Source organism: Microcebus murinus, chromosome 14 (assembly GCF_040939455.1).
Source record: "Microcebus murinus isolate Inina chromosome 14, M.murinus_Inina_mat1.0, whole genome shotgun sequence".
NCBI classification, from domain to species: domain Eukaryota; kingdom Metazoa; phylum Chordata; class Mammalia; order Primates; family Cheirogaleidae; genus Microcebus; species Microcebus murinus.
Window position 1 is genome coordinate 49,968,084 of NC_134117.1, and position 16,974 is coordinate 49,985,057.

Genomic DNA, 16,974 nt, shown 5'->3' on the forward strand with positions numbered 1-16,974 from the left:
GCCAACAGGTATATGAAAAATGTACAATATCACTAATCATCAGGGAAATGCAAATCAAAATCATGAGATAATACCACACAACTACTAGGATGGCTATTATATAAAAAAGATAAATTTTGGCGAAGATGTGGAGAAATTGGAACCCTTGTACATTCGGTGTGAATTTACAATGATGCAGCCATTATAGAAACAGTATAGAGGTTCCTGAAAAAATTAAAAATAGAATTACCATATGATCCAATCCTACTTTGGGAAATATGTCCAAAAGAATTAAAATCAAGATCTTGAAGCAATATCTATAATCCCATGTTCGTTGCAGTATTATTAAGAATATCCAAGATATGGAAATAACCTAAATGTACATTGACAGATTAATGGATAAAAAACATGGTATGTACACACAATGGAATATTATTCAGCCTTTTAAAAGGAAGGAAATTCTGCTATATGCATTATGCTAAGTGAAATAATCCAGTCACAAAAAGACAAATACTGCATAATTTCACTTATATGAGCTATTTAAAATAGTCAAACTCATAGAAACAGAGAGTAAAATGGTGGTTGCCAGGGATTGGGGGAGGACCACGGGGAGAGTTGTTTTCAATGGCCATAAAGGTTCAGTTATACACGATGAACAAATTCTACAGATCTGTTGTACAACATTGTGCCTACAGTATACAATACTATGTTGGGCAATGGTAGAAACTCAACATCCTGAATGAAGTATTCTTGCCAAAACATCAAACTTGGATCTGATAAAACCTCTATGTATGGATACAGCATGGTGAATAAAGAATCAGAGGAAAATTTAAACTACGTCATGGAGATACACTCAACAAAATCCACATTGTGAGAAATTGTATATGACAACCCACTTTCTTTAACAAATAAGGCACAATTAGAAAATAGAGGAAGGAGAAACTCTAGTCTCAAGTAATTATAGATTTATATCAATCTACAATTAATTCTCAAATGCAATGTGAGGGTCTAGTTTTGATTCTGTTTCCAAAAATTTGACAGTATATGTATACATACATATGTGTGTGTACACATGTGCATATTGAGTTTGATGTTGACTGGTGTTTGATTTGAAGTCATCAAATTTTTGCTGACTTTTAAAAGTAGAATGGTAGCATAATAGCAATATTTTTCTAAAGAGTTCATGTCTTATAAAGTTACATACAGATGAACTATATGATGTCTGAGATCTACTTCAAAATGATCCATGAGGGTGGGGTGATAAGTGGGGTTATAAATAAATGAGGTTTGGCCATGTGCTAGTAATTGTTGACATCAAGCCTGAGTGATGGGTACAGAAAAGTCCATTATGTTATTCCCTCTACTAATGCAAAACAATGAAAAATATTAAGGTACAGAATTACATATGAAAAATCCTACTGAGGTTATGATCATGTTGCATTAAATTTATACACAGATTAAATTAAACTATTGATTCTTCCCATCCAAAAATGTTTATTATCTCTCTCCATTCTGTTCTTCAGTGACATTTTTGTTATTTTATCATCATTGCTTTTGTTTCTATTTTCTTGGTACAAACTGTGCACATTTCTTAGTCTTGGTCAGAGGTAATTTATAATTTGCAGGACTTTTTCAGTTCTACTAATTTATAAGTCTTTTTTCTGTTTTTCTAATATCCAGTTTGAAAACAAATAGGAAGCAATTACTATGGTATACTTCCTTTGTAATTTTCCTGGTTACGATCATGTCTTTCTAAACCTAATAAGTTTTGAGTTCAATCTCTTACATATATCAGGTAAGAAATCCATAATCAACAAATAAAGAATTATTTTTCTCTTCTCTCTAAAAATTATGTGCTGTGAACTATACTGAAAGCATTGATACTCTTTCAGTTGGTTCCTGGGATCCTTATTTTAAGAGGTTTTTTTTTTTGTCTTAAAGCAAATAGGAATTTATATTATGCTCCTACCAAACTTGGCATTCTCAATATCCCATATTAGAAATACTCAGATTTATGTATCTGATAGTGAAGGCTATCAGAGAAACTGACCCCAAAACTTGAAGCCAATCTCAAAACATCAACACGAGTTTTCTTACCATAAGGGATGCATTTTGTAGAGAAGTTACATTATTATTTCAAAAGACATTATCTTGGCTTCACTACACATAACACATCTGGGAATTGTCTGCTTGAAAGCCTTGGCTAGAAGCTCTATTTGATGGCCTCAAATTGATTCTGATATTAAAAAGTCTAAAGGAAGTTAGTGCATGCCACATGCCAGACTGCTTGGCATAACTGAGTAATACACCTAATTTTCCCATGGGAAAAGACAAAAAAAGTTGGACCAGGACTCCACATTGATTTTGCATTATGAGATAAAAACTTTTCCTTTTAGTATACTGCCTCTCATAGTAACTTCAAATGTTTCACTTCTACCTCAAACCTCTGTAGTGACATTGTGACTCCATGCCAGTTGCTTGTAGCATAAAAGCTGCCAGATACAATTATTTCTGACAACAGGTCCACATTCGTCTCAGACAAGTTATGGTGTTTGTGGTAAGATCCTTGGATAAGGATCTTATCCAAGTTGTCACCATTGCACCTCATCTGTTTTAATGAATGTTTAGGATGAGGATGGTGCAAACTACCAAAGACACTCTGAAGTGGATTTTTGAACATACTGACCAATAATTCTGGTCTGGTTTTTCATTGTCTAATATGTTATGAGTGTTCACAAAGAGGTCTTGGTCATGCTGAAAACTGGTTAGGTTAAGTTTCATAACTTGCCTCAAACATTTCTACTGAGAATAAACTGAAAAGTTATAAAATGAGTAAGAGAGTATTCTAGCTGCTGCTATAGCTAGATTAATCATTGATTTTTTAATTGTTCATTTTTATCACAGTAGTTTTTCTTTGCTGGGACTTAATTCAGTTCTTGCCCCTGCAAGTTGAGTCTGGATAGTGTCATTTCTATGGAGTCACAAAAAAGCACTCTGTGTTTTTTTCATGATAGCATTCCCTACCCGTATTGTACAAGTCTTTTATCTGTATGCCATACCAGATTGCAAACACCATGAGTGTAGAAATGCATCTTTACTCTTAATTCTACCTCCAGCACCTAGAATGGGAACTGGCCCAAAGTAGACATAAAAGGGCCAGATTACAAACGGTCTTTTAGATGAAGCTTCTTCAAGCTGGATTCTAATATCATCCTTCTTGACATGGTACTGTTGGCAAGCATTTATTTATTTATTTATTTATGGATGTGTCTGTTTAAGGCTACAGATATTCCACTAAAGTCCTCAGGGAAAGTTCACGTAAGCCAGGAGTCTACTTGAGATAATTCCATGAATAAGAAACAGAAGGAGTAAACAGTTCCAGATAAGGAGTTGTCCCCATATTGTCCCTGCACATGTCGACAAACACCCCAAATGAGGAGCTGTTTTTCTGTTAATACAAGGCGACTGCTTTCAGACACAAATGAAAGTACCTCCAGAGTAGAATTACTCAGGTTGGAAGGGAATGAGAGAGCAGTAAAAATCCATCTGCAACAGTGCTTTGTCAAATATAGACAGCAACTGGTGAAAAATAAACCAGTATTCTAGCCAATTCCCCCAAAGTTTGAGTGCTCTTCACATTTACTGCATACTTTCCCCTGGTACTTGATCATACCTTGAGTAACATAGACTTGTGAATTAGCTAGAAGTATTCCTTCCAGAGAGTCATAATTGTAGCCATTATAAGTATCTTCCCCTGAATCATCTTGATGTCTTTCTTTCAACAAACACATATTGAGTGTGCATTATCTGTTAAAGAGTAGAAATTTAGAGATGAATACAATTCCACAATCCTTAATTTAAAGGATATTCTGCTGGGAAAAAATTAAATGTACAAATTATAATATTCTATATTTATATGGCATATATATATATATATATATATATATACTTTATAACCCAAAAGTGTTTATGAAGAAGTCACCAAAATCCATAGAAAAGGTTTTATGGAGAATACAATGATTGAGATATATCTTATAGATGATTCCACCAGATAGAAACTGGGAGAAGGGTATTCCAATAAAACAGAAGAGTATAAACAATGATTTAAGGCCTGATAGAACATGGCTTGTTTAGGGAATGATAAATACTTTGATATAACTGTATTGTAGGCTGCATAGCTTGTTGGATAGTTAGATAGTGGATAGTGAGTGGAAGAAATGACAAAAAGGTAGATTTAGTTCAAATGGTAAAGAATCTTTATATCAACTTGCATACACTGTGCGTCAGTGGCTCACCTAAAGCAGCTGCCAAGTCTTATACCACATGACCCTGCCAACTTCACCACTACCCTCAATCCTCCATCATATCTGATTAAACACAGGGTGACTATCTTTTCCTAGAACAACCAACTCATGTGACAGCAAACTATCAGCTGGTATGGTAAAAAAAAATCAAATCAGAATTTTTTTTCTAGAATTTTAAACTACAAAATATCAAAACAATTAGCTGATTTTCAGTGAAACTAAAAAGAGAGTCATGAGGTAGCATGTAAGTACTGAAAATATCATGTCGTGCCAACTCCATAAGAACCAAAAACCATGAATAAGCTAGAGCTTCGAGGAAGAACAGAGGTGAACACAAAATAGATGATACAAATGGAAAACAGTGAAGTGGTAAAGCACTGGGATGAAGCTAAGTTTCCCTCTCCAACAAGGTTTTCTGCTTTTCTTGAGGGCCAATTGTTTGGTTTGGTTTTGTCTAACAACAAAATGAACCAGATCAGATGAACCTTGTGTGTTATGAAGATGAGTCACTATTAAACCAGAGGTCACAGTGAGATATTCATGAGATTTAAACAGGACAATAATGTAACTCATTTGAGATATTGTTTTGGGAAGGTTGTAAGACCATTCTGTAGCTGCCTTTTGAGCCATTCCACAGAAGAGTAACCAAATCTTAAAAAAGAAGAAAGCAATAATTCTTTCATTTACTTTGTCTCTTAGAGTATAATAACTTGCCACTCCAAGGCAAAAGATTACGTTAGCCATGTGGGAAAGGGATTATTTGTGTTAGAATATCAGTAAATTCTTTTGTTTTCAGAGCCAATAATTTATATGTTTCGGTGAATTAAGGGAAGGTAAGTCTATATAATTCAACATAGGTAAAGACTGTTCTATAAACTAAATTTCCAAAATTAGAAGATACTTGAAAGAATTGTTTTTCCAGCTTCAAAGAATATGCATTAAATTTAAATTAATAAAAAGTGTATAATTTCCAATATTGATAGGAATCACCTTTGGATGGTAAAACCATGGTTACTGTTTTATAATAAATACATGTTACTACTATAGTGGAAAGAAAACAAACTTAAAGAACATTTTAGTTGAAGACTTGCTTCCTTTCTAACAAAATAGATTTCAAGTTCTACTTGTCTGGTTAAATCTATGTGAGATAAGGGGAAAAGTTATCTATTATGTCCACTACTGTTTTTTGCATGGTTACCAAAACATTGACTTGGTTTCAAAGAAGACAGAATGATTATAACAAATAGGGTCAAAGGATATAGCTTCCACTCAAAGTTTCTGTATCTGTATCATATATGAATTAAGTCAGTTACTTTATCTCTCTGGGCTTCAATTTTTTGATCTGTAAAATGTGGCTGGATAAAATAATCTCAAAATCCCTTCCAATTCAGTGAGTCTCTTAAGCCTTTATTTCACTATTACTTGGTATTACTACAGTATATTCCAAGTTTAACTTGCAAAGCTTGTAAGCCACTTGAAATTATGTAAAACCTCTCAAGTCTTTTAGAACTATCCACAGAAAATATACAAAGATTAATAATTACAACTAAAGGCCTGAACATGTGATGACATGTTTAAATGTTTTGGTTTCTCTAAGCAAAAGCCTAGAGCATTTCAGAAGGAAAACACCAAGATTGAAAATTATCTATACCAGATCAAAAATATTTTCACGATTTTCACTAGATATTAGAAAGAGAAAAAATATAGAAACCATGTGGGCTGTTGCTTTTAAGAGAAAGTCCATTCTTAAATATAGTCAATGAATAGAAAAAATAACTCATATTACTATGTGATACCCATTACCAGTTTTTGAATAAAGGTTTACACTGGGTGATCAGAAGTTACAAACTTTGTAATAAATAAATGGTTGCCTATTTGAAAATTAAATTTACTTATAAATCTGTACTTCCTAGAGATGTAAACACTCACACACAAACACACACACACATACCAAGTTCAGATTTTCTGATTTTTCGCTATTAGATTTCAAATATAAATTTGAAAATAGCAAGTATACATTTTTTCAATTTGAAAATTTATTCTAAAATGTAAGTGATAATTGAAAACAAAATTTCAATGCAAAAAAGTAGAAAAATAAGTGCAGATTTCAATTCAGGGTTTAGTTGGTGTCTTTTAAAAATTTACATAAAATTCTATTATCTATTTCATTAAAAAATTACAAACCCACTTTTTTGAGGAAACATTAGGGTAAGCCAAATTAAACACATTTACAGATTTTGAGAAATGTTTATATTTGAAAACAGTTATAATAAATACCAAGTATAAAATGCTAGAGAAAAATTACATGATCACAATGGCCTGAAAAGTCATTTTATTTCCACCAAATATATTTTCTCAATACCCATAGTAAGATATAATACAAAAGAGGTAGTTAAAAATATATATTTCCTTAAGACTTTTGGAGGCTGCTGGCTTGTAGAAATGAACAGGGTTGTGTAGGCTAAGAGGAAGATGTGGGACAAACCTCCCAAAAGTAATGATTCAAAGTTGATAAATAAATGAACGAATGGGGGTAACATTTTAATCACACACATCTGAAGATTTAATGAAATAATGGTGGACACCGTTGCTGATCTGTACATCTAAGGAAGGGTAAGTATAATTTATCCAAATTTTTTCTGATTTAAAAAATTGCATGGAGAAATGTGTTCATAGTAATATACCTTGTAATGACACTAATGCAAGGTAGATTGGAAGAGATGAGTAACAAAGGAAGACAGTACCTCACTTTTACAATCAAAGATCTTTAACTCCCTTTTTCAACCTTTGGCTACAGTTCTTAGTTTAAATGGCAGCTTTGCCAGTCTCTTTCCCTCTCCCCCTGTATCACCTGCCATACCTGAAATCTGTCATGAGAAATCTAAATCTGAAACGTGGCAGATTGATTGCACACTTTTATTGCCTCTTCCACCTCAAGACTCAGGTGATGACAAGTGAATACAAATGAGAGTAAAGAGGAGACAAGGATGGATGAACAATTTCTACACAGTTTTTAGAACCAGAATACATGATGGATGAGTAGAGTCAAGGCAGCTACAACCTAAATGCTTACTGAAGGGGGACTGTATGATGTGCAGCAAAAGTTCTGAAAGGCACTAGAAAGAGGAGTCACTAAAAATATGGGGACTGGTTTGAAGTCTTCATGGAGAGTGGTCAATTGCCAGATCTCCATTTTTACCTTAAGCAACCAAAAATTAACCCTTCCTTCTAGCAGAGCAGAGTTTTATTTTCTGGCAAATTCAAACCTGAGAAGCTAGACCTAAGTACACCAGGCACAGCAGTGAGAATTGGGGCTGAAAATAGGTGAAAAAAAATAAGATTGTACATAATGAAGTGGAGACCTCAGCACCCTTTTCCTGCCTTGTCCCCAGAATACTGGTAGTAGGTACATAGCTCCCAAGAATACTGGTAGTAGGTACATAGCTCCCAAGCAGGAGACAGGCAGTTTTCTCTGGCAGAAAAAGGTCTACATACAAGCATCTGAAGACTCCTTCATGAATAAGCAAGCTTACTGTCCAATCTTATTAACACAAAACCCACAGACAAACCCTTGCCCACCTACAGGGGACTTTCTATCACTCATTAGTCTGAATGAACACAGATGAATCTTAACAGTTAAGAAAAGCCTCTGACATGAAATAGGCCAAAACAAACTGACTAAATTACCTCTAAGAAATAGTGACACTGCAGCAAGCAGTACACTACCAAAAAACTCCAAATAATATCTTCAGAGTGAGAAAATATGTCACATCCATAACAGTATGACAATATGCTATGAAGAAGGGGCAAAAAGATCTGATGAAGCTGACAAATAGGATCACCTAAATTGAGGTGGGGTATGGGATATCAGCAAACTTCTTCTATAAAAGGGCACATAGTAAATATTCTCAGCTTACAGGACTTACAGTCTCTCAACTCTGCCATTGCAGCATGAAGACAGCCGTAGACAATACATAAAAGAAAGCATATGAATTTGTTCCTTTAGTTACAAAACTTAACTTTAATTATACCACCTGACCCAGCAGAATCATTACTTAATTTGATGTACCAGAGTCTGCTGACACCTGATCTAAATTTTTATTGAATAAATAAATGATTGTAACATAAAGCTAACATTACCTTATAAGATAAAAAGATAGAGAGATGGAAATAGGAAAAAAAGACCAAAGGATCAATACAAGAAGTCCACAATCTGTCTAATAGAAGTTCCAGAAAAAGAACAAAGAAAATAGGGAGAGGTAATTAAAAAAAGATACAATAAATTTTTATAGAATTGACAGACACAAGTCTCCAGATTTAAAAGGTTTCCTGAGTACTTAACAATGAATGGCAAAAGGCACAAATCAAAGTATACCCTTGCACAATTTCCAAGTACCATGGAAAAGAAAGTATTATAAAAGATTCCAGAGAAAATAATAGATTATACAAAGGAGTGGAAATCAGATTAGTGTTTGAATCTCAACAGTGAGTGTGGGTATGAGAAGACAGTGAATCAACATCTCAAAGATTCTGAGGGAAAATAACTTACACCCCCAGAATTATATACACAGCCATCTAGCAATCAGTAATGGTGACCTAAAATAAAATTCAGACATTAAATTTTTATTTCACATGCACTCTGTTTTAGGAATCTATTAAGGTGGAGGTGCTTCAACAAAATGAGTGGTGAACTATGAAAAGAAATACACGGGATCTAGGAAATAGGGATCCAATATTGAGGGATAATAAAGTGCTAGGTTAACAGCTAGGATTGGGTATTGGAGCAGAGGAAAGAGAGTATAAGAATTGTATGAGTGTTTGGAAAACTTAGGAACTTGACACGTCTATTAAAATGTTAGGGCAAACAACTAGTACTAGGTACATATAAAACAAAGCAAATTTAAAAGAGGTAGAGATAGCAAAAGAGAAAACAGGGATAATTCTTAACTGCAAGAAAAATAGAAACTTGAATGAGTATGGAAGCATAATCTGGTACACCACCTGATCCATCAGGGTCTTTGCTAACACGATCATCATAAGTTATTTACTGTCTGTTTATTTAATACTGTCCTGAAAGTACATTAACATGGAAAGCAGGCAGAGTATATTATAATGATACTAAATCCTCAGTTATAATAGCAATAAATTAAAATATCAACAAAATTTAGAAACGTTATGAGCAATAACTAGTAGTTAAAGTGACTGCATTTAAAAAAAGAGTAATGATGAAAAAACTGAAAAGGAGGAGCAAGCCTTTCTCTTATTTGCTTTTTAAACTACAGTGTGTACATAAAATTAAATTCTCTGTGATTCCTTAATAGTTTCCAAATCTCAGAGTTACCTATTAAATTTCAAGTACCCAAGAAAGAAATACTATATATAAGCCATTATCAGCTAATACCATAAAATTCATTTGTTGATAAGTGGGAAGATGTCCAGAAAGAATTGGGTCACCATAGGCACTTGGAGACAAAGTGGAAATGAAAGAAAATCAGTAAGGGAGAGGTAAGGAGGTACTTGGGGGAAATTGACTTTTAAGACAACTAGTTGATATCCAGAGAGTTGGAGAATTGGTTAGTGTGGAAAAATCCCACACTTCCGATGTCAGAAAAAAAGGGTACAGTGTACAGAATTTTTTTTCCTTTTTAATGATGAAAAATGAAGAACCCAAAGGGAGATTATTTCTGAGAGGACAGAGTCATGTCAGTTGTTCTCTACTTGCTCTCAACCATCACTCTGCAAAAAGGAATTTTTATGACCATGCTATCAAATTGTCATTAGCCTTTATCCTTATTATTTTTCTTCATAGCATTTTTGCTAGTTGACATTTTAGCATCTAGCCATATTTATTTTTCACTCTCTCATCAACTAGAATACAAGTCCTCTGATGGTAGGCACTTTGTCTTTATTCATTATTATATCCCCACCACAAAAAACAGTGTAAAAGCTTACTAAATATTAATTGAATAAATAAATGAATTCTCAAGCTACTACCAGTAAAAGAAGTTTTATTTTTATTACAAATTTGTGGCATTTGCTTCCGGGAACTAAGTCAATTTTTGCTTGAATCACAATTTTGCCACATGGGGGCTCTGCTGTTAGCCACAGAGTGTCCTAAGCATTTCCCTACACTGTTAAGGGAAATTTTCAATCAAGAGATGGCCACAGCTACCAAGTATTAACAATGCAAAGAAAGATTTTTCAGTTTTGCCTAAGAGAATTCTCAAATAAGCAGATATATCTGAGAGTAATATAAGGACTCATAGGCTCCTATTCTCTGCCACTTCATTGCAAACTATGCAGGGTTTCTAATCTAAGTTTAATATCTCTTAGGTCTGCAGCTTAACATATATTTTTTAAATCAGATTTATTGTTTCAGAAACAAAAATAAATTTAACCTATGACATATCTACTTCTTTATCAAAATCAATATTTCTGTTATCTTTCCTCACCTGCTAATTGGAAAATTTAATTCTTAATGCTGATATACTTGCCAGGAAGTCAAATTTAAGAATATGCTAGTGTACCCAGTTGAAACAATTACATACAATGCTTTAAAAATATAATACAAAATTTTGAATATATATTAATATAGCAAAATTTTTATTATGATACCATTTAAATAAACATAGACCTTACATTCAAAACACAGTCATACATGCAAAATAAAACATCAAATATTAAGGTACAAATGTGCTTAAGAGGCTTTTACAGTTTTTCTAAAACTCCTTTTTTTCTACTGTAAAAAACTAGAAGAAATTTAGGAATATGCACACACACACACTCACACATACATATATGTATATAAAATTATAAATTTTACGGTGTGACTCTGGTACCACATGTTCCTTCATAGGATTCTAAATGAAAAGCTAGCAAACTGATTTCTTTACATATAAATGACTATAAGTAAATTTTGATTATTGTTCTCTTAATAGGAATTTTTTGAGCCTCTAGTAAAAGAATACCTCAATATCAAAACAAAAATTAGCAGGTTTTCTTAGCAAGGAACAATTTCAAATAATTGTTTTTGTTAACCAAGAGCAGAAAGGCAAGTATGATGAGAAGAGAACAGAAATCTTGGTAATGATGTTAAACCAACATAGACTCATGGCACCTTATTATTAATTCTTGTTCTCAAACTTGCCATTTAACCCATTACTCAATTCCCTGATAATATAAATACCACAAAATAGAAACATATATTTTCCTCCAAGCTCTAAGTCTCATATTATCAAAAGTTCTTCAAGTCTTAAATTGCTACCAAGAATGAACAGATGCCCCAAGTATCCATTTCGGGTTGCATATTCTACCTAAATTAATGAGTAGACTCTTGTTCAACATATATGCATAAAAACTGACTCTTTGAATGTTAAATGATACAATAGGGAAACAACTGAATGCAGAATATGGAATAAGCTACAGTCCAAATGACATGTCATCCAACATATTGATGGCATTAAAAAATAAGACTACAAAGACATAAAAACTAAATGCAATCTGTGGATTTTTTTAAGATCTTGATTCAAACAAACTAACTTTAAGAATTTATTATTGATTTTGTAGGTGTAATAACGCTAGATTGTTAGCATTATGCTAGATGGCTAAATCAAAAGTCCTTATTGGTTAGAAATGTTTATTGAAAAAAATATATGTATATAATGACAGAATGTTGGAGATTTGCTTTTAAATACTGCAGAAAGAAAAAATGTGCAGTAGACAAAATTAATAAAATATTGATAAAATATTAATAAAATGAATAAAATATTGATAATTATTGGAGTTGATGTATATTATACTATTCTCTCCACTTTTACATATGTTTTAAAATTCCCACTTAAAGAACAGTATTTCCTCAAAGTAACGTAGCCCTTTCAGTCTTCAAAAGTCTGAAACTACATGTTATACCTTAAAAGTTTGTAGATTTCCCTATTCCCAAATTAAGCTTAGGGCTGTCTCTGCGGAAAGTGACAGTGAGGAATACAATAAAACCTGAGAAAATGAAAGAAAGTGAATTGATGTCACTGCATAGATGTACTTCAAGTTAAAGGGAGGGAGATGTGTTGGATAAACTTGGAAGGTCCCATTCATTTAAAATTGCCTCTTTTCAGAAAGACACTGAGAGACCATTTTAACGGTTGAACCTGGAACATTCTTTATTCATTTATCTAAGTCAGAGATGTTCACTCATAACCATATGTGACCAGACAGGGTTTTTAATGGAGCCCTTGAAGCAAGCAGATGGAAACCAAGGATAATTCCGAGAAGTGTTAATGCTCTGATGAAGATCAGGATATAATTACAAATGTAGAAATGCATATGACTGTTCTAACCAACCAGAAATAAAGAAAATCATTTTCACAATTGCAGGGATCTCTATATTGGCATTCTGACAATCCAGTTATATGACAGGGTTACAAACATTAAGCTCTTTACAGTATCTAGATCAAATGTACTTATTGGTGAAAGCACTTTTTAAGTTAGAACATAGAATGTCAACAATGCATGCTCTATATTAATAATAAATGGTTCGGCATTAAAATAGTAATAGAAAAGAAATACTGAGAATGTTTTCTATAATATTAGTAAACTCTGACTCACCATTAGTCATGTTGGTGACCCCTGACATTGCTCATAACCAGAGAACCTATACAGAATCAAATGAGAATTAATTTTCTCATAGGTACTCTGATTCCAGAAATACTTTATAGTACTTTATAGTTTATAATGTACTTACACATAAATTATGAAAATTATTCCTACATAAAACATTTAGAGATTCATAACTCAGGTTTTATGAGTCCCATTTTGCAGATGAACAAAATGAGACCTTGAGATGTTTGTCCAAAATCAGTTCTAAATTCCAAATGTCAGTTTGTATACATAATAAACAATATATGTTTTTCTCTATTCTAGAAAGATATTTTGTATTCACCAAACTTATTTTCTAAAGTGCTTAGTCCAGCTGTTTTTATATCTAGTGTTTATGTAATTTTCAATTTCAATTTTCATCAAAACTCTTGGCTCCATTGCCCTCCAAAGCCATATGTAAAGATGTTGCCTCGGTCTAAGGAGGCCATCTGAATGGAAACCCATGTTGCTATTGTCTGAGGACTTATTTTACTAATCATTTTGTAACTTTATGTTAAAAAAAAAGACCTGTAAAATATTTTAAAATACATCATGGTGCTTTGAGGCCTAATATCAAGATGTTTTCAAAAATTAAATTAAAGTCTAATAAAAATGAAGAAAAGTGAAAGGAAAACCAGATGTTATTCAAATGTGTTAAGCCCTGGATCGTACTCCCAAAACTTGACCCATAGAAACACTTAATGGCTTCACCATCCCTACAGTTTCTTAGCCCACAAAACTAAAGTCATCTGTAATTTCCCTCTTTATCTCATACCTCTACTTCCAATTCCTTAGGAAAATGCCATTGGTTTTATTTAAAAATATATCCATAATCTAATCGATTCTCACTACTTCTGCTGCTACCACACTGGCCCAAGTACCATTACCTCTCTCCTGGATTGGTACAATAGCCTCCTCACTGGGCCCCGTGCTCTAACCCTGGCTGTTTTAACATCTTTTCCCACAACAGCAGCAAAAGTCTCAGTTTGGGTTGCTATGACAAAATATCATGAACTGGGTGGTTTAAGCAACTAGTATTTTAATATTTATTTCTCACAGTTCTAGAGGCTGGGAAATCTAAAATAAAGGCACCTGCAGATCTGGTGGATAGAGAGGGCTTGATTTCTGGTTTGTAAACAGCTACGTTCTTCTGTATCCTCACAGAACAGAGAACAGAGACAGAAAGGAAGAAAGCTGTCCCGTGTCTCTTCTTAACCTTATAATACCACTGATTCCATTATGAGGTTGGAAAACTCAAAAAGGCTCTATCTCCAAATACCACCACTCTGGGGATTGAGGATTCAATATATGAATTGGGTGGGGGTTGGGGGTGGATGAAAACATTCAGTTCAGAGCAGTGATCTTTTTAATAGGTAGTTTGATCATATCATTATTCTGCACAAAATCTTGAATTGGCTCCCCATTTTCTTCAGAATAAAGTCAATAATCTTATGTTGTCATACACAGCCTTCCATGACCCAGGACCTAGTTAGTACCTCTCCGACTTTATTCTACCACTTGCTCTCTCCACTCTAGACTAGTTGGCTTTCTTGCTGTTCATTGAACACATGGTCTGCTTCTACCTCAGGGTCTTTGCACTGGCCACTCCCCATATATTAAATACGTAATGTAGTATAATTTCACTTCTGTTGAAAGACAAATCAGAAATAATCAGCTCGCTATAACCAACATGTAAAGGGAGGAAAAAAAATTTAAAACGTACTAACAAATGACTAACATCTTTTAGAGCATAAGTTTTGTTTTGATTTTCCTTTTGAGGGATGACTTTACATTTTATTGGAGTAATTTCTGCAGCCTCAAGTATTCAGGGTAGCTTAGAATTGAGTTGTTTTATTTTTGTATTTCTCAACTAACTCATGGATAATCTTCCCTCCTTAGGCACTTCATTATCTTGAACCAGGTCAGACCTGGAGGTGATATGTGCTTGAGGGCTAGTGCCAAGTTAGGGGCCATACAGAGTGCCTGGAAGCCAACCGAATCCCAGAGTGGCTACTCATTACTACTGAGAAAGAGACCAATGGTCAGTAAGGGTGAGCATAAAGTCAGAACTCCAGATCAAAACAAGATCAGGAACCACAATACCAGAAAAATGTCTGAAAACTAAGAGCAAAGTGTGTAACACAGCGGAGAATGCTATTCACCATAAATAATCCAAGAAGATTTGCCCCAGGAAAAGCAAAGTAAAAGAATTACATTCTCGGTGGGCTCCTCTGTTCTTCTGTCACCAGGGACTGAGGCAAGACAGACAAGAAACACAAAGTTGATGGATCCTTCAGCCATCCTAGAGTGGCCCTCTGCAGCTGTTGGGCATAACAGATGACTCAGTGGCTACTTCCCATGGAGAAAAAGGGAGAGGGAGGAGAAAAAAATAGATGCTTTCAAGCAACAGAGACATGCAGGAAGCTATAAATATGGTTACCTTTCCTCTTTTTTATGAAAAATACAAGTTGTCAAGCCCCATTTGAGAATGTCTGATGATAAAATTTCAGTGTTACCCCTTTGTACAGTTCCAGGGGGAATATTCAAAAGCATATGTACTGATCTCATAAAATTTATGGCTTAACAATGAAGACAAGAGATGCCTTCATGAAAAGCAAGACCACCTACGGATCATCTAAGTTTTCCCATTTCTAGTTTCTTGCCTTTTCACATACATCCATTAAAAATACTTTCTCCAAAATTGTTTCCAATTTCACTGACTGAGGAAATCTGTAGGGCTCAATACCATGTACACAAGACTAACAACACATAACCAGTTATACTACATCCATAGCACTTGCAACCCACATAAAAATGTATTTTTCAATATCTATTAAGCATCTATCATGTGCCAAGTGCTGCTATAGGTATTAGGGAAAATGAAGTAGACTAAATTGTCTTTGTCCTCATGAAACATACATTCCAATATCATAAGTTTGCATACGCTCCCTTCCTACTAGGAGAAAACATTATTTTTAACCATTCCTTTACATTGAGTTTTTTAAACCTACTTGACCAACAGAGATTATTGATAGCACACCCTCAACCATACCCCTAAATCAGAATCATGGAAAAGGTATTAAGAAATCTACCTTTCTGACAAGCTCTCTGGGTGCTTTATATGCATTCATAGCATAGATATATTGGGGAGGAAACCCCTGGCCCTATTAGTAGCATATTACCTAAGGAATTGATGATTTTTCTTTGGACTATATATGTGGTACCCTTTTTGATTTTCATGAATAACCTTTACCAAACTTCTCATCCTTGGAGAATATGAAAGGTCTCCAGGTTTTTCCACAGCCAATACATCTGGAAAAAACTAACAAAGCAAACTTTCTTAAAGGATACCATTTATTTATAAACAAAATGGCTATCTCTACAGGGCAGATGTTACTATGTACTGCTTTGGGGAAGAAAAAAGATCAAACATTACATATTACATATGGTCCACAGAACCAAAGGATTCATTTTAAAGGTAAAATGGAAATGACGTATATATAGGAAGTTTTCTCATGAAAGAAGGCAAGACTGAGTGAATCCCAGAAATCCATTGTGTACAATATAAAACTCATTAACTATTCATTGAAGTAGTTCTCTGTAAGTTAATGACAGTCAGTACAGTCAATATAATACTAAACAGCATGCAATCCTAGGAAGTACAATAAGTTTGATATTATACTATTTAAATAGCTTACACAGACAGTTTATGTGTAACACATTGTTCTAAGTACTTTATATATATTAATATGACTTAATCCTTAAAACATGTCTCAAAACATGAAGTGTGTTTTAGTTATCATGCCCATTTTGCAAATGAGAACACAGAGATTTAGAGGAGATAAGTGACCCACTTAAAGTTACAAAGCTGTTAAGTTATAGTCAGGATTTGAATCTATGTGCCAAAGTCTTTGCTCTTAATCACTAAACTACTGCTTCTTAGTTTTTATGCTTCTTTAGGAGCCTCAGACCAAAGAGGTTTACATAATCCCATTAGAAGAAGCAAAAATTTGATGACTGTAGCTTCCTGCCCTAATCCCTTAATAGGTCTAATTTTCAT

At 33.8% G+C, this 16,974-nt stretch overlaps 1 protein-coding gene across 2 annotated transcripts in view; it reads right to left on the reverse strand.

The window, feature by feature from the left end:
* The window catches only part of CTNNA3 (catenin alpha 3), a 1,492,617-nt gene that overhangs the window by 854,248 nt on the left and 621,395 nt on the right, over positions 1-16,974 (reverse strand). The window lies entirely within an intron of this gene.